General features: G+C 41.8%; 1 protein-coding gene across 2 annotated transcripts in view; it reads right to left on the reverse strand.

Moving 5' to 3' along the window:
• Positions 1-18298, reverse strand: part of TET2 (tet methylcytosine dioxygenase 2) — a 91925-nt gene extending 73627 nt beyond the window's left edge. Inside the window, exon 1 of one of the 2 annotated variants that reach the window (XM_090036771.1) lies at positions 17867-18298. The gene's annotated coding sequence lies outside the window, so the exon portion shown is untranslated. The remainder of the gene's footprint in view (positions 1-17866) is intronic. The other variant, XM_090036768.1, reaches the window with a different exon arrangement.
• Positions 18299-22436: the final 4138 nt, after the last annotated feature.

Genomic DNA, 22436 nt, shown 5'->3' on the forward strand with positions numbered 1-22436 from the left:
TCCTTGCTCCAAGAAAGTCAATCTACTTTAGTCAGGCAGAGCAGTTTACAATTAATTCAGAACTCAGCATGGTCACTTTAAGCTTTAAAACAAAAAACTTCAGAAGAATTTAATTCAAATGCTGTGTCTCATAAACAGATATTGCCACCTCACTCAATACTCGCAGCTTCTTCTGCGTTATCACTTGTCAAAGTTTGGAGCACCAAACATCATCATTTTCCTGCATGAACTAATCAAATCTGTGGTTGCTTGGGTCACAGGTCCTGAAGTTTGTTTAAATGAAAAATGTAATTTTGAACTCCATTTTCCCATGGCCAAATTGTAATATAAATATATGTAGGGAAGATTCTAACTAAGTGGCGTTGTATACTTTTTATATGGGTTCTTGTAGGATTTGGCAGGATCAGGGTATCCTTCTCTATGAAACTAGAGAAACTAGTTTATGAAAAATTAAGAAAATAAATGTTGTCTAGTATGATTTTAAAGCCTTCTAAATTCCCTAAGACCCTTTCCACATATTTTAGCAGGCTTTCAATTAGGCTAGATTCTATATTTTTCTCCTTGGGTTTGTACACTGAGAGAAGTATCTGAAGACATGTACAAAGCCAAATTCTGCTAAGGAAATAGGCAGAGATGACAGAAGACCAATATGAGCAGGAAGGGCTTCTCCAGGAGACAAACAGAAAGGATCTTCCTTTTGTGAAGCATCAAACTCAACAGGAGAATTTAGTAGAAGCTCCATAAAGTAAATAGCATACTTTCTTGCATGGTCTTCATCTTCCTGCAAGTTTTTTTTTTTTTTTTTGGGCAAGTGGCTGATTTCCCTTTGGTCAGTGGTATCTTACGTTCTGACATACTGCAAAGGGAATATGTCCATATCTTTCTGGATATGACTCACCAACATGTTAGCTGTTTCTCCATATCAGATTCTTTTGCAACTTTGATTGTGCATGTTTTCTGAGTGCAACAGAAATTAGAGCTGGGCCCCAAATCTTCTCTCAGATGCTGGAGTGAAACTTGCCAATGGGAATTGTGCCAAAGTATCAGAGAACATAATTGGACTTTAGGTGTGGCTTTGCTGAACTTGTTAAACAAGATTTCCTTTACCTTTCTATCTAGATGGGAAACACTTGGATAGAGTCTGTATTTATTTTGAGATATTCATCTAAACTGACACAATAGCAGTATTTGCTTTTGAACATGCAATACTAATCTCTTATTACTCTTCCCCTTACTTCCCACCTCACCTCCTATGCATTCAATAAAGTAGCTAATTGTTACCCACAATAACAGCTCTTTGATTATACTTTCTTCATGGGGCAACTGAAAGAAGTTTTTTCACAATAATTTCTAGGAGAAAAAATGTCAATGGAAAATTTTCCTCAAATCTGTTTTTTTAAAAAAAAAGATTAAAAGTTGTGTTCTGCAGTTTACACTCTACATAGTTTTTACTTTACCTGTGCCTATGCAGACCTTACAATTAAGTTTGCAAGTCCACGTATGCCCATGTGCACACAGATGCAGATTTCCTACAAGTCGAGCAAGTCTTTAAACTTCAGAACACTTTATAAATTCTTTCAGCTTTTCTGTAGAAAGGGTCCATTACTCCTCTTCACAAGAAAATGCCTGGTGAGAAAAGCTATGTGCATTTTAGAGAGGTTTCAGAGCTCTCACCATGTTTGCCTATCACTGTAGTGATTCCCAATGAAGTGCATTGTGATTTGATCCACTTGCAACAATGTTATGAGGTGCCCATAAAAAAAAATCTTTGAATAAAAAGAAAGGAGGTATCCATGGTCAATTACACTGCTTTTAAGAAGGCTACTTGTATTTCTTGGTCTGCTATTTCCAGTTTAGTGAACACTTTCAATTTGAGGAATGCTAACAAACATCATCAGTGAAAAGGTATGAGTAACCAGTCTATGTATTGTATGTTGAATACAATATTAAAAATTAGCTACTTTGGAAGACTAGTGTTGGATGAAGCCTTTGGTGACAAAGCATGTCATGTTCTGCTGTGGTTACAGCTATTTGGTGGCTCTAAGAAATGAATTAGTGAATAGATCTGAGTGAGCAAATATCAACATAAAAAGTCATAATGGCTGGCACAGAGATTAGCAAAAATGGCCAGAAACAAATACGGATGGGAAAGATGCAGAAAATGAACTCCCCTCATGCTTACTGGCAGTTCTTCCAGAAGCAGAAAGGTATACTGCAAGGGTGGCAGTGGGAATCTTGCACTATATCCACTGAGGATTGTAACTTAAGTCCTTTTTTAAGTTCTAAGGTTAAAAGACAACACATTGAAAAATATCAGCATCCGGGCACATTAAACATTCTAGACATTATGTTAAACACAACCAAATATTTATTTGAAACAGAATATGGGCATTTGGGAGATTACATCTAATTTCTGATTTGCTTGTGATGCCGGTCAACAATGCAATACACTTCTAAGGCTTTTGGCAAAGACAACTGACACTCCCTGACTAGTATTCATATTTTGCAGGTCTCACAGGATATTTTCAGAACACTAAGGCATTTCATGTTTTTTAAATAATTTTGGTAGACAAACTGATGTTAAAACATTCATTATTGTCCAAGGAAGTAGTCTAATAAAGGAATGAAAAAGGAACCATGACACTGGATTTACCAGAACACATAGTATTAATTTCTCTTACCCAATGAAACTGTAGTCATAGCTTAGTATTTCTTTGTCCCTTTAAATACATATTTTCTGAGTCAGCTCACTGAAGAACCACAGTTACACTGCTGAAGAACATCATCGCTTTTATCCTAGCGAGTTGTTAAAACACTTACTCACTCTTGCTAGTTAATAGCTGCTATTTTAAGTCAATGATAGAAAAATTCTCATCTGATGGCAATAATATTTCAAAACAAGCTAGTAACAAAATTATCTCCTTTACTGTCTAACATACTCTCCAAGTTTGCGTTTCGTACAAGTGGCTTATTATTCTCTACAAACATTCACAATCCAGGTCAAAGCTCACGATACGGTACTCGCTAGCTATTTCGTAACTACCCATTGGCATTCTGGGATTATGTTTGTAAACACTACAATCATGTGCATGCAACCACGTGGCAAGACATCAGAATGACCTGGAACTCTGACTTGAGCAGTAAACCCTGGTGCCAACATTAATGAAACTACGCCAACTTACTCTCTCTTTCGCATACTCTGGTGCAGCCGTGCAAAGCAGAGTGACAGGGTATTTGAAAGGCAAAGCAAATCTTTTGCTTGTTCACATCTATTATATACATTATATATGTATTTGTGTCGACACTTCCCATTTTTATTATGAAAATAATAAAATATCTAGCAATGTTTCTTTAAATGATTTATTTCTGCTAAAAAAAAAAAGTTGCTGAAATTTGTACTGTGGGGGACCTACTAGGAGTTTTTTTTAAAAAAATATCCAACCTGGTATTGAAAGGGCTCACTGCCAGTTTCTGAGTTGACCTTAAAAACAGATAACATGGACATCACATCTGTAGTATTTTGCTGGCTTTACACTACTGAAATTAAGACCACGTTTCAGGCATTTGAGGAAGTGGCTCCTACAATTATTTCTGTTTATCAGTAGAAGTTGCAAGAAGCTAGATATGGCCAGCAAACAGAAGTCACAAGTCTTTCATTTCCTCTTAATGCAAAGTTAGCTATTACAGCTACTAAAAGCTTCATGGAAAGTTTCTTCTGGACCTGACCATGTGGTTTATCTGTTTTAGTAAGTAATGCAGGAATGGAGAGGAGGGAATATAGTAAGTGGTGTCCCTATCAGTCTATATTTATTCTGTTTCAAGTGCAGCTGTGAATCTCATTGCTTTTGACCTTTGCTGTGAGAGATGAGAATAGGACAAAGAGTTAAACTGTTACCAATCCCTGCTGAGTTTGCACTTATTAAGCCATTTAAGCCAGAACAGGAGGGGGACTGAAGGAAGAAAGATAAATATATCACACCCCAAATCAAAACAAGGGGAAAAAAAGTACAAAAATGTTAAGTCTTTTGAAGAACACAATCTTTTTTGTTTGTTTTCTTCTTCAGTAATTATATCTTGTTATCTTAGCACAAAGTACAGTAGATGAATGCGTCCTGGAACTGTGAACTTCTAAAGGAGAGCTGAGAAAGTCAATACAATTTTAGCTGAGAATAAATGTACTTTGTCTTTTTTGCCTAGGCTATCAGGGGCAATTTAATATGGCAACACACAGCTGTTCATACCTTGTGTGCTGTATTCCAAGGGCCAACTAAAACAAACAAAAAATATGGCAATTCTCTCGTGGTGATAATGGCACTGGGACTTTAAATATTAGTGACTCCAACCTGTTCTGATGACACTGGTCACTTGAATTCAAATGGAAAATTTCCCCCAAGTTCCTAGTGGAAATAAATGGGGAAAACATGGGGAAAAAAATGTTCACTGGTTTTAGCATGTTTTGAGATATTGCCCAATGTTACATATTATCAGAGTTCCTAGTCAGCTTTATGGCAAGCGGAAAAGAACCTTCCTTACTATCACACACAAGTCTAGCTAGCGCTATCCAGCACTAGTTTGTCAAGCAATAAAGTTTCTATTTTTGGCTCTCCACAGATGACCTCGCTCTAAATCCCAGTGCTGAATATCGCTTAAATGTAAAACAAAAGAGATTAAATCTGAATTTACTCATAGAATATGCTGACTGGTCAATCCTACGACTTGCAGTGGTGCCTATCAATAATCATAAACCTGTCCAAAATATGGACTTTCGGAATCTCGGTTAACACAGCTGATTCCTGAAATACGGCACTCTCCCAACTCTTACGTAACAGCCCTGGAGAACTCTGGGACAGTGTTTGTAAACAGTGCAGCCATGTGCGCAACACCCACGTGGTGGTTCAACTCTGGCTGGATCTGAGAACTCTTGAATAAGAAAGATATGCTGTGCCAATAAGGAAGAGAAAAAGCTTCATGCATCTCTCTCAATTTTTTCTGAAGAGGTAGACACAGAAATGGATCCCTAAATAATGGAAGAAAAACTCTTTAGACTGAATTTCATTATTTTGCTAGAGTTTAGAACACCATTTAAAAATGGACCATGCAATGAATGACTGCATACATCATAATTACCAGATATATCATCTCTGCAAACACACTGCAAACTAAAGTTTAGAGATTACCTAAGATTGCCCAAAAAAAGACTAAAGAAAAAGCCAAGCGTCAGTGTAAAGGAGTGGTGGAAGGAAGAGAGAGATAAATTTACTTTCTATGATTCAGGTTTCAGGAGATAACAGATGACATTTAAAGGCTATTAGCTCTATTTGGATTCTGTTACAGACCCCTCCTGCCAGCACCAATCCCAGTTTGTATGTTCCCTGATGTAGGTGGTGGAACAGTTTATGCAACAAAAGAAACTTGTTCTTTTGATGAGCTCCACTACTAGCTATGATACTGGCATGAGAGTTCATGAACTCTGACTAGCCTTAAAATGATAATCCAAGTCATAATATAATTCACATGCCAAATGAGAGGTAACATATGGGAACAGTTCGCAGACTGTGGGAGAACTCATCAGGATGCATGAAAGGATTTAGGGTAGTAAAGGTTAATGGGAGCTATCTGAGTACCTTGCTCGTTGAGATGATACTCAAGAAGCAGCACCCCTAACCCACACACTGTAATTAGCTGATACAACATACTATTTTTAACCCAAATTAGCTGTGCATGCATTAGAGGGGCACAGAGGCATATGTTTCTCCAGTAAAATGGGAGATATTTACTTTTCCATATCTATTTCACTCAGTGGGGGAGAGGGAAGGGGGAATGATTCATGGTGAATGATTTGCTGTATCATTTTGTTTCAGAGTGGTGCCAGATTAAAAAAAAAAAAAAAAGGAAAAAAACACCAAAAAAACAACCCACAGGATATGTTGAGCAAGGGGAGGCATACTCATTCATGGACAGAAATGCTAATGAAAATTTGCCTCTGAAATAAGGGGAAAAGCTATTTGTTCCTTCTTCTGGTTTCCATTTCTTAAAACTGATACTTCTGTTATCTCAGTAAGCAGAGAGCATTATCTAAAAGAGTCTGCCTGGGCAGGAAGAAGGGTAACATAGTTAGCATGCTGGGACTCACAAGATCTGGGTTCAGTTCCCACCCTTACCACAAGCTTCCTGTGTGTTCTTGGCAAAGCCATGTAGGGTTTGACAAGCACTAAAGTGAATCAAAAGATTCCTCATGGCTTCAAAGGGCTCTGCATCAGTTCCTTAATCTTCCTGTGCCTTAGCTCCTAGCTATTGTTTCTTCATTGCTTTCTTTTTCTTTCCTGTCTTTTCTAATATTATGGTCTTTAAGTCCTGATCTACATGAGTTTGTGCCTAAAAGGCATTTTTGTAAAGCATGCATCACATAACAGCAATAATTTTTATTTCCTAAAAACATTTAGTTCTACAAAGGGCATTGGTCTTTGTCCCCCCCATAGACCGTCTCCACTTAAATGTGAGCTATTAACATTCTTACCCACTGTCACCACAACTCTCTCACTTTCCAATTTCATACTGCAAAAGAAAGTGTCAGAGTGAAACAAAACGACTTATTTTATGTTTGTAAAGTCCCAACAGAGTGGAACTCTGGTCTCTCATTTGGCATGAAGTGTCCCACAAATTCACTGCTTATATTTAAGAACTTCAGGAATGCTTAATCAGAACTGTGGTCCATTTAATCCAATAAACTGGTCTCCAACCAGCACTATCTGGCACTTGCTGTCTCAAAAGGAAAAACAAAAAACCCCCCCACACACTACAGTGAGCAGTGATAGATCCACTTGTTCATAGACAAAATGTTTTGTGCAATCCATTTGTTACAGGGCTTGTATTTCAAATGGAAATCATTAACCAAATACTACCTGGAACATTTTTTAAAAATAACAACTAGATTTAAGGTTCTACCCCGAGTCCTTTTGCTCTCCTGTATGATCTCTAAGCACATTTTTTCCCTTTTTTTCTTTTAAAAAAGCAACAACGATGTTCTTTCTCCCCCACACCACCGCCCTCCCTGCTAGAGAATGGAACACCAGCCAGTTCATACCTCATTCCTACAAGCTGCTCTGTGTAAGTAGACCCTTACTTCCTTACAGAGCACCATTGAAATCAATGTTGCTCTGGGCAAATACCAGGGCATGGCAGCACGGAGCAGTTTGCAAGATCACAGTCTATCTAACTGACAATATGGAAGACACTGGAGAACTGCCTTTACATTTAAGGTGCTGACAGAGGCACAAAGTAAATACATTAGAAAAAACACACTTTTAAATTTCTCTGATCTTTCAGTTTTCTCAAGTGTTACTCAAAAATAATGCGGGAAAAATTCACACAGAAGTGGAATTAAACTATTTCACAATTTATGGATGTCTTCATTTCTAATGCTTATTTGCCCTTCTTTCCCACTCTCCCAGAATTGTTATCAGTACATTAAAGACGACATGTACATAAAAAGGCACAAGTGAGTACAGTTTTTCACTTTATGATGTATAGAAGCCTGAAAGGACTTCTTCCCCCCACATAAAAAAGTCTTATATTCCTTACTGGGAAACTGTCCTGTGTGCTTTCACACATGAACTATGTGCTGAATCTTTAGCAGAGACTTACTTTCTTCAAAAAGTTATGCAAGTTAAGTAAGTGTGAAAAACCAAATAAGTTTATAAGCTCTTCCCCATATCTTTCACTTGCTTGATTTTTTTCATATGCTACCATTTCAGTAACTCTGCCATGTTTCTAAGAAAACATGTTTGGAATTTCAGATGTTAAAAAACCAGGGCAAGAAATATCTTGTTTAAAGAAAACAAAACCAAACAACTATTGAGTCTTTTTAACATACCACAAAGGACAAACTCTTATGTATTTTAAACTCTTGCAGGTTCCTTTACAAGAGTACAGTGCCTTCCCTCTATAAATTCTGTGTGTATTTTAAACCTCTGAGTAGTTTCATGGTTTCATAAGCCTCAACAACTTCTGTGGGGGAGCAACTTTTGTTTTACTGAGACAATTCCTTTTCTTCAGAACAGTAGGTCATAGGGGTGCCCCCCCATCCAAGAAGAAATATGCAATCAACTGCTTATGTAACATCTAGTTTTGTTTAAAACCTAAGACTTCAAACAAAAGTAAAATAGGAAGGGCAAACACCAAATAAACAATGAAGTGAAAAATAGGAGCAGGAACAAAAGAAGTGTGGTAATTTAGGACCTTTAAAGTCCAGGATGAAATTCCTTCTCATATCATACCTCTATCCCAGGGAAGGTCTTAGAAAAGATTGTCAAATAGGCCATTCTTAACAGACTGGCCAAGGGATAGCCAGCACGGGTTTGTTGCAGGTAGGTCTTGCTTGACCAATCTTATTTCCTTTTATGACCAGGTGACTTATCACCTGGACAAGGGAGCAGATATTGATGTTGTATATCTTGACTTTAAAAAAGCCTTCAATCTGGTATCCCATGATCACCTCTTGGCAAAACTGGCCAATGGCAGCTTCGGCTTCACCACGATCCGCTGGCTGGGGAATTGGCTCTGTGGTAAGTCCCAGAGGGTGGGGGTTCACGGAAGTCAATTGTTGTGGTGCCCTGTGACCAGTGGGGTGCCTCAAGGCTCTGTCCTTGGACCTATATTATTCAACATCCCCATTAATGACGTGAACATTCGAGTCAGAAGTGGACTGGCCAAGTTTGCCAATGACACCAAACTTTGGGGTATAGCATTCACACTTGATGACAGGAAGGTGATCCAGGCTGACCTTGACCGGCTCAGGAAATGGGTAGACAAGAACCCGATGGTGTTTAACACTGAAAAATGCAAGGTTCTCCACCTTGGGAAGAAAAACCCACACCATGCTTATAGGCTCGGCAGTGCTACACTGGCTAACACTACGGATGAAAGGGCCTTGGGGGTCACGATTGACTACAAGATGAACGTGAGCCTGCAATGTGATGCTGCTGCTAGTAAAGCAAGCAAAATGCTGCCTTGCATCCATAGATGCTTTTCAAGCAAATCCCAGGATGTCATTCTCCCACTGTACTCAGCCTTGGTGAGGCCACAGCTGGAGTACTGTGTCCAGTTTTGGGCTCCACAATTCAAAAAGGATACGGAGAAGCTTGAGAGAGTCCAGAAGAGAGCCACACACATGATCAGAGGTCAGGAAAACACACCTTATGATGAGAGGCTGAGAGCTATGGGATTCTTCAGCATGGAAAAGCGCAAGCTGCCTATAAGTTTATCACGGGTGCTCAGCAGGATCTGGGGGAACGTTTCTTCACCGGAGCGCCCCAAAGGATGACAAGGTCAAACAGTCATAAGCTCCTCCAAGACTGTTTCAAGCTGGACATAAGGAAGAACTTCTTTACTGTCTGAGCCTCCAAAGTCTGGAATAGCCTACCACTGGAGATGGTTCACACACCTACTTTGAATGCTTTCAAGAGAAATTTGGATGTTTATCTTGCTGGGACTCTGCTGACTTCCTGCCCCTGGGGCAGAGGGCTGGACTCAATCTTCTGAGGTTCCTTCCAGCCCTAATGTCTATGAAATCAGGATGAGGCCTAATATTATAGCTAATCAGTACTTTTGCCTGTCTTTCTGAAGTGAAGGCCCAAAAGCAAGAATGAAAAGGTAACACAAGCCCAGACATCCCATTTTATCTTACCCATCCTCTCCCATGGTCTTTATTTTGCCTGCCTTCTTTTTCTATTCAACTCCTATGAGCCTAATAAGAACCTGAGCTCAAGAAATACTCAAAAAGAAAACAAGACAACCCATTTAAGGGCCAGGTGAAGAGTTTTAATGGAACAGGATCTGAATACTAAACAAGTGCCTCAAGGAAATGAAATGTCAAAAAGAACCCATCCAGAATGCAGAATATAAAATAGTAAAGTATTAAATTAATGCAAGATGGAAGCAACATGAAACAAATGAGGACATACAACTAAACAGCAGCAGAAATGCATACAACAGACTAGGTAAGATGGTCCTTATGCTGATTTATGACAGTGATACCCACACTCATCTTGATAAAAATCAAAATATACTTAGGATTCCATATCTGTAGATTCAAACACCAACCGTTCTCCTGTCCATTGGAAAAAACAAAAACCAAGTTCTCTGGATTCAGTTGTCTGAAGCATGCAATATGCAATACATACCTTCCCGAGTACTTGTCTGCAAAAAAATAGCTGCAGAGCCTTTAGAACCGTCTGAGAAAGTAACGACTGAAAACCTACTTGGAGCTGGAACTAATGTTTGCAGGACGAATAATGCTTTAGGAACTTCTGCCAGTAAGGTCTAACAATATGCCTGGTAAAGACTTAAAGCCTCCTTCTAGTTTTCCTTACACCAAAATCTGTTTGGCAACTTTTTGCCAAATCCATAGTGAGGTATGAACTATACTGGTCTGTTGGGATACTTCCAACCAACCGATTTATTTCCATCTGTGCTTCCTGAAACCATCCTGACAAGCCAACAAAATAATTACCACCTCTTTCTACAACAGATTGACAGCATTGTTCTTTTTGTTGAGCAAATCCAGAAGTTGCTATAGAGTTGCTGCTTCTTAAAGGAGAGAAACTCGCTTCACAATCTTTCGCAATAAAAACTCCTGTGTGCGTGTTGACATGTCTCATTAAATAAGTACTTTCAAATACTTGAATCAGGTGGACTTTTTTTTTTTTTTAAATATAAAAATCAACATTTCTTTTTTTGGGGGGAGGAGGGTTGTTTTTTAAAGTTACAATCGCTCTACTATTCAGAGGCAATAAGTCATTCCCAATTAAGTGAGAAAAATTACAGTGGAATCCTTGTATTGTAGGCTCTTTGTATGGAAAGCTTCTGATTATGGAATTTTTATGAATTTTCAGAGACAAACCCTCCCCCACAACCCTCAACTGAGCACCTTTTCTGAAACCTGACTCATGTTTTAGGTCAGACAATTCCAAACCAGGCTTTCACTGTTCTGGTTGTATTCAAGGAAAGGAAAACAACATTATCTGACAAACGACTCCATAGTCTAATATGTAATACAGATGCAGAAAGTTCAGCCAAATCTAAATTATAGTAGGTTTTTCTCTGCAGATCCCAACATTTACAATCCTTATTCTCCTGCAAGGAGCGAGGACATTCCTTCGACTCTGCATTCATTGACTGTATCAGGGCAGCCACTAGGAATTCTGGGATACTGTTTGTAAACATTATAACCACGTGCATGCAGCCACGTGGTGAACCATCACCCAAACCTAAAACATTTACCCACTTGGTAAGCCTGGGTGTTATTGCAATCATGCCAAAGCCATTTCTGGCATTATTTTACTTGTGGCATCACATGCCAGAATATTTGGAGAACAGAACTCCAATTGTTTATGCATTATCAGAAAATAGATCATTCTAACCTTAACGAATGAGATATAAAATACTGGTTTTAAATGAAAAACTTGTGCTTAAATATGAACTATATACTCTAGATTCTCCCTCTAGTAAAACAAGAGGTCAGACACCTGCATTGGTTTGTATAATCTGTGCAAGGTAGTAGTGGGCAAATAAGGAGGTAGACGCTTTTCACGTTACACTTGTAGATATCATCATCCTAATTAGAAAAAACTAAGATTGTTCACCCACATGTGTTGTAAGCTTTCTTGTGGTGCTTTTTAAGGTCCACTTTGTAAGCTTATCTAACTACTCACTTCTTCATCTTGTCATGTAGAAAGAGTGCAAATGATTTTTCTTTGTACTGCAGGCTTTCTGTGAATTCAGCCTCCTTTTTCACCATTCACATACAACTTGGTTTACTCTTTTAAGTTAGGTGACTCTTACTTCAGTATTGGATGATTTCCTCAGAGCCAGGGTGCTAAGAATGCTTTTAATAGTAAAATCCAGACATTTTTCAATAACTTGAGGAGTATGGGAAGTATTCTCATGCATTTCATCATGGATATGTACTTATCTCTTCAAGAGTTCCTATGAAGCAATGCACCTTTCATGTAACACTTCTTTTGGTAAAGATATATAGAGGCATTCTCTTAAAGGAAGCACTGAAATATAGATGTGAAATCTCAGAAGTGCTGATTTTTCATTTCCTGATAAACTTGAGTGTATGACAGGTCTATTACATGGCTCATACCACTTGAAACAAAAACTTTTAAGAAAAAGAATTAAGACCCAACATAAGCCCCACTCACTCTTCCAATTTCTTACTCACTGTACTGAGACTATTTTAATAGGATCGTAGGAAAGTAGGGCTAGATGGGACCTCACAAGGTCATCTAGTTCAGCCCCCTTGCTCTAGGCAGAATCATCCATGACTAAAGCATCTCAGCCAAGTGTCTGTGTAACCAGCTTCTGAAAGTTTCCCAGGGTGGAGATTCTACAATTTCTCTAGGCAGCCTGTTCCAATGCCCCACAACCCTCAAAGTGAGAAAGTTCCTCCTAATCTCCAGCCTAAATTTCCCCTGCTGCACGTTGAGTCTGTCACTCCTAGTTCTGTTTCCTGTAGCCACAGAGAAATGCCCATTTCCATCCTCTCTTTAGTAACCCTTCAAGGTACTTGAAGACTTACCTAATTTCCCCCTAGCCGTCTCTTCTCCAGGCTATATAACCCTAGTTATTTCATCTTAGGCCCGAGGAAAGGTACTATGATACCCAAAAGCTTGCCTAGATCTATACCAACCGTATAATCAGTCCAATAAAATACATCACCCACAAGACTTCTTGCCTTTAGCATCTCTCTTAAATCACCATGGCAACAATATCACTTCAACATTACCACAATTTGCTTTGGTGCTTCTACTCCTGAAGGTTTGGAAACATCACTTGAAATGTTAATTAACATTAACTTCTTCCACTCTCTTTCACCTTGCCCACCCCTATACATCAGGATACATACTTTCACAATTTTATAACAAACAGCCCTTTTCTATACATCATCAACTAGGATTAGTCCAATTTATATCACAGGTTCTGTTTCATTACTTAACCTCAGATGTCTGTATGTATTAAACTGTCCTAGGGACTACAGTAATTAACAAAAGGCATTCAGGGTGTCTGGAAGCCCAAATGCAGCAGAAATTACTCTCTCTCTCGCTCTCATTTTTCAATGGGCCACCGAGGGAACCATTACTTACAGAGATACTTTCCATTTCTTCTACTGTTTTGTCTGGAACATACTACATAAGTTACAAATGCACTCAATGATAATTTGAGAGACACACCAAACCAAACCATGATAGTTGGTCCCACTGTCCCCAAACCCACTGTGTGTGTAAAAACAGATATCTTTCAAACTGGAATTAAGTGGGTAGGTGGATGTTTACTGCAACATACAGCATAGGATCAGAGAAACACTAGAAATATGATTGATTCACATAATTCCTTTTTTGGCTTCCAGCCATGATGCAGTCATATGCTTTCACTCTGGTTCAGACTACAGTCTTCTTTTTTCTTTCTGAATCACAGTACATCCCACTCCATTTCAGAACCAGCACATAGCTTTCCTAAGTGATGTCACAACACTCACTGGTGGCAGAATGCCTTAACAGCAATCAGAGAGTTGGACTAAGTAAATACTGTATATTATTTGATGAAATCATGTGTGGTTGTGTTCTCTAGCACAGTTTCCAAGATAACCACTGACTCTATCTGAAACTTGGCACTTTTATTCTAACACTTTAAGACTTCAGTTGTAAAGCTGGCTTGCAAGAAGTTTCACTACTGCTACCTCACTTAACAGCCAAATGGCAGAGGGTGGGGGAAGGAAAGGGTTACTTTGGAAGAGCTGTCAATTTCCACTCAAAGTTTTAGCTTGAAAAATAGATGTCTTAAAAAGGCCCTCATTTCTCTTGTAAAAACAAAAAGTATACTACTTAACAGTTTAATGGAGCAAATGATTTAAAGTGCCTATTTACACACCCTATACAGAAACCACTCCACTCCCATTTAAACAGAAGTGATTTAGAAGAAATCAAATATGAAACACTCCCAACAGCTCCCAAAATGTGCTGGTACACCATCTGCAATCCATGCACTGAAAATCTGAGCATATTCTATTCTAAAACAGTTTTTAAGGTTATCTGAATTCCATTAATATGATAGGGGACAAGTCTCAAAAGTTCAAAAAGGGGATGCAGTGCCTTCTGACTATGACAGCTCAGAGTAACCGAGAAATGCAGCCTCTCTAGTTCCGGCTGCTAAAATACCAGTTCTGGGGATAACTCTGAAGTTCCCTGGTTATGCATGCTGAAATCAAAACATTTACAACCAACTGTTTCTATTACCCAGCACAGCACTGGTGCCAATGAGAGACCTTGGAAATCTGTCCGTCAAAACAACTCTTCAATGGGTACATGCTTCTTGTTCTTTAAACAATGTTGATATGCCAAAAGTCTAGGACCATGCACACTATTATCAAAACAATACCAGTTCTCCTGGCTCTTTGCCAAGAACCAACACAATACCTAAGTTCTAGTTAAATAGCCTTATAATTAACAACAGTCATTTGGCAAATTTATGAATCCATCTCCTTTCTCCCCACCTTCTTCTGAATATTTATTAAAAATATGATCTGAAGTGGTAACATATGCACACATGGATTGCTCACTGGTGTCACTCCTCAAGACCAGTCATTTCAATTGAGCGGATGTTCATGTGCAATAAATAGAGGAGAGAAATCAGTTTGCACCACCTAACAACCACTGACTTTTACTTTTTGTATTCTCCCCCAAGCCTACTTTTTTTTTTTTTTTAGATGTAACCCTCTATAATTTCCCTACAAAGGTTTCTTCTATGTAGCACTACATTTGCTAAGCAGCAAAAGGAAAGAGGCTATGTGCTACCCATCAATGAACTAATTATGTTATTGTTTCTATACAGGAAATAAAAAGGTATGTGTATCTTCATTAAAAAACAAACAAACAACAATGACAACAAACAATCTGATGCACAGAAAATAGTATGTGTACATAAAGTTATCTTCAAAATATAATGGACTGCATAAAATAATGGTAAAATTTACACTTGTTCGGGGGATAAAGTAAATCCATCTGCCTTAAAGCAAATGCGTGAAGACTCTGAGGATATTAAGTGTTTAGATTTGTTCTTAGGAAGGTAATCCACAATGATGGAAAGTTTTCAAAGACAGGAGCCACTACATTAAAAGGCTACAGGCCTAAGATGAACAGCTGAAAGAAGGAGCATTTCTTTTTATAATTAGATGATGTGTTAAACTATTAAGTGCTCATTATTAGCCACAACAATTTACAGACACAGTAAGTTAACAATAAGAATAATGGGGGGGGGGAAACACAGAGAAGCACATGATCTCTTTAAGTGTTGAGAGGCAAGAAAGTAGTATCTTTTATTAGGCCAACTAAATAGTTGGAAGAAATGTTCTCTGCAAGCTTGCTAAGGTTGTTATTCCAAGCTAATAAGACATACTACTACATTTACCCAAAGAACCTCATCTGCCTATGTCCTTAGACCAACAGGGCTATAACCAACAGCCAAGAGGACAGATGTTTATCCTAAACATTATATTCTTAAGTTTTATTTTAAAAAGCAAGGAAAAAAAGCATAACCAGCCATAAGGATTAGTGAAGGAACTGTGCTCTTCTGGAGATACAAAAGATACATTTACTCTTCAAAAGAAACTCATGTGTCATTGTTTAAACAAATTTACTTAACTTCTCAGAGATAAGTAGAAGAATGATTTACAAGTGAAATACTCAACAAATAGCTTTGGGAGTGTAATTTAAGGGGGTTAGGTATGCATTACAGTGTGGTTTTCTTCACCTTTGATCATCTTCAACACCTTCTAACTGAAGTTTATTCATGGCTCTTCACCATTAACACCTCTTTGTTGAATTTCTTTTACAAACATGTCCTATTTTGCAATTCACATCCTCCAAGGAAAGTGTCATCATGGAATACACATGCAAATACACAAATCAATATACAAGCTACCACCACCCCCTGCAGTAAGTCAACCTACCATTAAAATGCAAATGTAATTGCCTCATTAGCTAGTTAACAACACCCACTGACCTGCTTGTTCTGAGGACATCATCTCCTCAGCTTTGAATTTGTAAATTTCTAGTTTTAAGAAGTGTGTATGTGCACGTACACACACACACACACACACACACACACACAGGTATACACTGCTCCTTTTCTCTCCTCCTCATCACATTGTGTAATCAGTATGTGCATTTGCATACTTTTCATCACGGAAAAGAAAAATCTCATAATGAGACTTTTGGTTGAAACATGTCAATGGAAGCCTACTAGACCACACCAGCTTTCTTCCCCCCACCTCACACTCTGAAGAGGAAAAATACTTAGCATAAAAAAAGTCTTGCAACATTTCCAAGAATCAAGCAGCAAGCAGAAAATCCTCCTTTCACCCAAGGGTATGAAAAAAAAAAAAAATGACTGCTAGTGGCTAGGAGAATAACTTGGTGCCAACAGAACCCAAGAACTACTTTAACTCCCATTCCAAAATCCAGGAAAGGCTGAGGGTTGTTTTGTGGCAGGTTATGGGGAATTTACCTTACCTGGTCAAAAGCCTCCCCCCCATACATAAGAAAAGTGTTTTTTCCCCTCCCTTGAGCCCTTTGTGCAAGTGGCCCAGATCACCAGATTTAGCAACAATGACAAAAAGCATGTTGCAGATGGCAATGAGAAAAGATTTTAAAAAAAGGAATGTCTTGCTACAAATTGCCTTGCCACTTCTCTCTTGCTCCCTTAGGATTGGGTTTCATTTCCTTCAGTGCCCCTGAACTTGTAGTCCTCCAACTCCACAATCCTCTTCCCCACCTACCCCCCCAACCCCTCTCTCTCTCTCTCTGTGTCTTCCCCCCCTTTGACTGCGCCTGCCTTTGTGTCTGCCTGTCACTCACCGGTAAACCAAATGAAAGCTGATTCATGAGAAGCACAAAGCCAGCACACAGACTTTCACACACGCATTCTCTCCCAGATACTCTCCAAAACTAGCCCCAAAGCCCAGCCTGTATGTTTGGGAGCTGGCTTTATGGGGGGGGGGGGGAGTTCTCTCTCTCTCTTTTTTTTTGGGGGGGGTCCAAAGAAACTCTCTTTTCCTTTATTTCTCTGCCCAACCCTCCTGAGGGCAATAAGCACCAATGCAGCAGCAGCAGCCTGCCACCAGCCTGCACAGAGAATAGCCACCTTGAGGGTGTAAAGAGGGGAAGGGTGGCGGGGGGGGGAGAAAAAAGGAAAAGCCACTTGGAGGGTATTAAGAGGGAAAAGGGGGGAGAAAAAAAAAAGCTACTGTGATGGTGTAAGGGGGGGAGAAAAGCCAAACAGAAATTCAAATTAGGCCCCCCCCTTCCTAAACCTGGAGGGAACCTGAGGAAGGAGAAAGTAAACCCCAGCTCAAAGCTCAGACTCGTATTGTATATAAAAATCAAGACGGGGGGAGGGGGGGGGGCCGGAGGCAGCCCAAAGCCCAGGCGCGCACACATATATATCTATATCTATAAAACAAGCAGAACCAGAAGGGAGTTGAGCTGGGTGAGGGGAAAGGGACAGCCCAAAGCCAAGGCACATTTCCAGCAGGGCGCTGCGGGGGCAGCTGAGGGGAGCAGTGCGAGAGCACAACAACAAAAGGAGCAGGACAAGTGGAGGGAGACGTCTCTTTGCTGGGGGGGGGGGGGAACACCAGGCAAAGTTGCAAGGGGAGGGGGTCGCAAAGCTCACGAGCCCCCCAAAGGGGGGGGGTATTGGGGGTCCGAATAAAAAGCGTGCCGAAGTGTCAGCCATGTTGGGGAGAAGCTCGCGGGCCGCCCCAGCCCCAGCCCCCCGCGCCCCCGGCCGGCCAGCCGGCTCTGACCTGCGCGCCTGCCCCGGCCCCTGGCAGCGCTGGCGGCCGCGCGCCCCGCCGGGCCCCGGTGGCAGTGTGGGTGGCGGTGGTGGCGGCGCCGCGGCTCGGCTGGAGGGTGGCGGCGTGCCTGCGGGCGCCTCGCTCGCTCCCCCGGTCCTACAGGGCAGCCATCTTGCTTCCTTCTGCTCCTTCACGAAAGCGGCGGCGGCGGCGGCGGCGGCCGCATCAATATTCATGAGGCCCCTTTGACGTCCACCCGCGGAGCCCCCCCGGCTCCCCCGCGCCCGACGTGACTCGCATGGGGACGGGCGGCGGCGGCGGGAAGGAGGGAGCCGGTCGCCCCGGGAGCGCGGCGAAGCTCCGGCCTCGCGGAGGCTGCTGCACACACACACACACACACACACACACACACACACACGCATGCACACAAAGGCTGGCTGGGAGCGGCCGCCCTCAAGCTGTGGAGCGGAGTGGGGTGCGGGATGGCTCCTTGCGGGGGTGCTGCCCCTCACGGCCGGGCAGCCCGGCTCGCCTCCCCCGCGCGTCGGGGCTGTCTAGTCCGGCCCCCCCGTCCCCCTCCGCAGGGCCCAGGCTGCTGCCTGTGCGGCCAGCCCGCCTCGCATTATTTGCCCCCCACCTCCCCTCCACCGAGAGCAGTGTTTCCCAACCCGTGGGGGGCAAGAGTATGTGCAAGGGTGGCAGCCGGCTTTAAACATGGATTCTCCTCTCAAGGAGAAAAGCATGGGCAACCACTGGCAGAGTTACACCCTGCAAGGGGCCTCCCCTGCCCCACACACCCAGCCCCTGTGCTCCACACACTGGGGGCTGTGGGTCGGGGGGAGACAGGCGCTGGTTGGGGCCTGGCCACCCATGTTTACAAATGGGTCCTGATACAAAAAAAGAGTGAAACCCGCTGCCCCTGAGTGGCGCTTCTCAAGCTTTTGCTCCCCATTTGTGGCCTCTTGCTCCCAACCCACACCCCATCTGCCGATGTCGCGACCCTGTGTGGGGTAGCGACCTACCGTTGGGGAACACTGCCCTAGAGGCAGGGCTGTCAGCTCTGAGCCTGCCCACAGTTTTCAGGAGCCAGGCTTTGTCCCCCTTTCTCCCTCCCCATCACCTGCCTGCCATGGGGCCTGTATGACACAGGCATGGTCCACACCACCCTTATTCATGGGTGGGTAACTCCATGTGCACCACTAGGTCCTTCCTCCAAGGTTCTCCCAGACAGGGAGCCCAAGGCACTAAGGCCTAACAAAGCCCAGCCTTTTTCTCTGTGCAGCAGGCATGGACTTTTCTACTGTCCATGTTAGCCCAAGTAGACAGGACTTTTAGCATATCGGGGAAAAACACGGGGCTAGGCTAGCTAAGGAAACTATAAGTCCCCTTGAGTACTGGGGGCCACTACCTACATGCTACAGATTACATAGGACAAATAATAAAAAAACAAGGATGGGAGAGTTGGTCAAAGGTTCATAACAAGGGTGCCAAGTGGTGGGGGGGATAATGAGCAGAGCACACTGGACAGCAGCCACTGGCCCTTGAGCGAGTCCAAGGAGCCAGCAGACACTGCCCAGTGATACTCTTCCTGGAGATGGGAATGACATAGGGCAAGGAAAGCACCCCTGCCATCCCTGGGGATTCTCTCAGCCAGAGCCTCCTTCTTGGTCAGGTATATAGCCAGCTTAGGCAGGCCCAGGAGAAGGTTGATCAATAGGTCCCAGGACTTGGTGAAGCCACAGACAGGGAGTGCAGAAAAGAAGAGGCGAGGGAAATAGTGCAGCCAGAACCTCAGCAAGGGGTTCTGGAGGAGATGGTGTGGGAGCTGCAGCCTGGCACCCAAGTGGGCAGGTAGCATTGTGTGCTGCCCAAGCAGTCACCTCCCTGTGCATCTCTAGCTGGGTTTCTCAAAGACATGTCTTCTGTTGCTTCCCCAGTGCTGAAGTGCTGACTTTGCTGCTGCCAGATTGGCTCATGTCCAATGGTATTGCAGCCTAACAGTGTTTTAGTGACACTTCTGCCACTCTGCATCCCCAGGCAGAACCAGCAGGAGAACACAGCCTTTATTGAGGGTGGATGTGTGGGTAACTGGGCTTTCTTCGGGGCCTGTGTTTGCTACTATCCACATGCATCAGCAGTGTTACTCACATGAGGTCATTCATCAGTAGAACTTGGGGGGTCCATCCCATGGGACTGTTCTGGGAAAAAATAGCAAAGGAGCTCAATGTTGTGTCTGTGGTGTCCTTGCTTTTTAAAGCAATTTTCCAATGAATGCCACATCCCTCTGTCCAACCAGCCTCCAGTGCAAGACCAAAGAGGGCCAAAGATGGCTCTCATAGGCACTCTTTGCCCTCTCCATTCTGAGGTAGCTAGAGGCTGATTTGATCCCAGTGCAAAAGAAACCTGAGATTTACGCTAACTTAGGCATGTTCAGTAACGATCCCTTGCAGCTCTTGGAGACTGAGGCTTAACAGCATTCTCCCTATGCCCCCTCACTTCCAGAGGTGTTGCTTATGTCTGTGAGGAGAGAAGGTTGGTATAGACCTGGCTATGTTTGGCCTTGCAATCCCAGCTATTTTGTTAGAGTAAGGACATGGAACTGGATGTCTCAGGGCAGGGAATCTGGCCCGGTAATTTCACAAAAGACCTTTTTTAGGGAGTTATTTTGATGATGAAATGTTACCTCACCAGCTAGTTTATTGTTCACCTTACTTGCTTACACTTTGGGCATTTTTTTTTTTTACATTTCTGCAAATGAAGCATGTCCTTTAGAAAGAGAGAGAGAAAATTTCCTTTTAAAATAACAAGCTTGCTCTAATAATGTATCACCAGTCACTAAAAAAGAGTTTTTTAAAGCAATGTCAGAATGGTGTGTCAGTTCTATTTTAATAGTTTGGTGCAGTGAATCAGCAAAGGTAAGCTGTGTGGTGTGAAAAGAGCCATTTTCTAGACAGACAGATCTTTCTCTTTTTTTCCTCTCTCAGAGTGGTTTTATACAAGTGTAATAGAATTGCCTTCTCTGGAGTTCATACCATTTAAACCAGTAGTGTTAGTAAAATCAGAAAGATTTTTGCTTTCTCTGAAGGCTAGTTAATACAAAGATCATTCAGGATCTGTTTCTACTTTGTTTGTCATCAGTTTTAACTGCAATTGTCCAGCCTTAACCAGGCCTTCCCTAGGATTTCAAGCTGTTGAAACTGACTTCTTAATAAAACATTTGAGTTTGTCACTCTTGTTACTTTTATGATGCAAATTCATTGGGTAAAAGCTGTAGAAGAACTGTCCACAAAGGCCTATGGGATAGATCTTCTGCTAGTGTAAATCTGTGTCACTTCATTAGATTCAGTGGAGACAAATCTCACCCTGGCTGAGGATGTAGGCCTGCAACTCTTGTAACGCCTTCATTCACCTAATGAGGATGCGGTTATTTACTTATTTAACTGGGGCAGTTCTTCCTGCATTTTTCTTTGGCATTTCCATTATGCTGGGTAAAGTGATCCTTAAGGTCACCTCTTTTTCAAATCATCTTTTCAATGTGTCCCCACCCCCTTCTATGTCCTTTTCTGTTGTAACAGGTGGTTCTTGTCGGCCTGGAATCTTCTCTGGCTTATGCCCAGCTTGGAAACAGGCCTGGCCCCTTCCTTGCCAACACTCCCCCCCTGCACCATGACATTAGTTGATTTTAAAAAGTAACACAGCCCCTTTTGCCCCCCCCCCACATTTGTAAGCAACTGCAAACTTGGATAACTTGGTGTTTAAAATGAAAACAGTAGTTTTTATAATGAATGTGGATTTATTTTTCTGTCTATGTATTAATGGCCTAAGAGAAGCAAAAGACATATCTTACTCCCAACTGAAAGCAGTAAATATGTGCATTCTTGAAATGCTTCCTCTTAGAGGTGTGGTAAGCCTTTTTTAGGGGGGGAGAAAAAACAGATAATTTACCACCCTAACAACTGTCTGTTGTAATCAAGTTCCTCATAGACCTGATAAAACCAGAAACAGCACTTCTGATGAAACAGAAGCACATTCTTTCGCCACCAAATATAACCCACATTTACAACAGTCTCCCCTTCTCATTTTTGCTACTCTTTTCTTTCTTGACTTGCACAGGCTTCCTGACTGACCCATTGCCTAGCTGTTGATAACTAGCAGGTATCTTTTGGTTTGCAAATCTACTGTCATCTATTACACATGTATCTTTTATGTGCATCTTAGCAATGAAAATGTCAGGAGTTCTGCGAGCAGCCAAAGAGGAGACACAAGGTAATGTGCTGTAGAGGGGCTGCCTGGAACACAAGGATGCTATAGTATGGGGCTAGCCAGCACACTGAAGCACCCTCGTGCTCCAGCCAGCCCCATCAGCATCTACACATGCCTTGCTGGTTACCAAAGAATACTGCCATAGGGTAGTATTCTGTTTACAAGTACTAACCTGTGTCAGTGTTAATTAGCTTCCTGAGGCCTAATAGGCCACATGTGTAGATGTTGAGACTTTACTGTGTAGTTAATTAGGCAGCTTCACAGTAAACATCTTGTGTAGACGTGCCCACAGAGAGCCAAATTGTTTCATGGCTCT

This window comes from Crocodylus siamensis, chromosome 2 (genome assembly GCF_052110815.1).
Source record: "Crocodylus siamensis isolate JL-2025a chromosome 2, ASM5211081v1, whole genome shotgun sequence".
NCBI lineage: Eukaryota > Metazoa > Chordata > Crocodylia > Crocodylidae > Crocodylus > Crocodylus siamensis.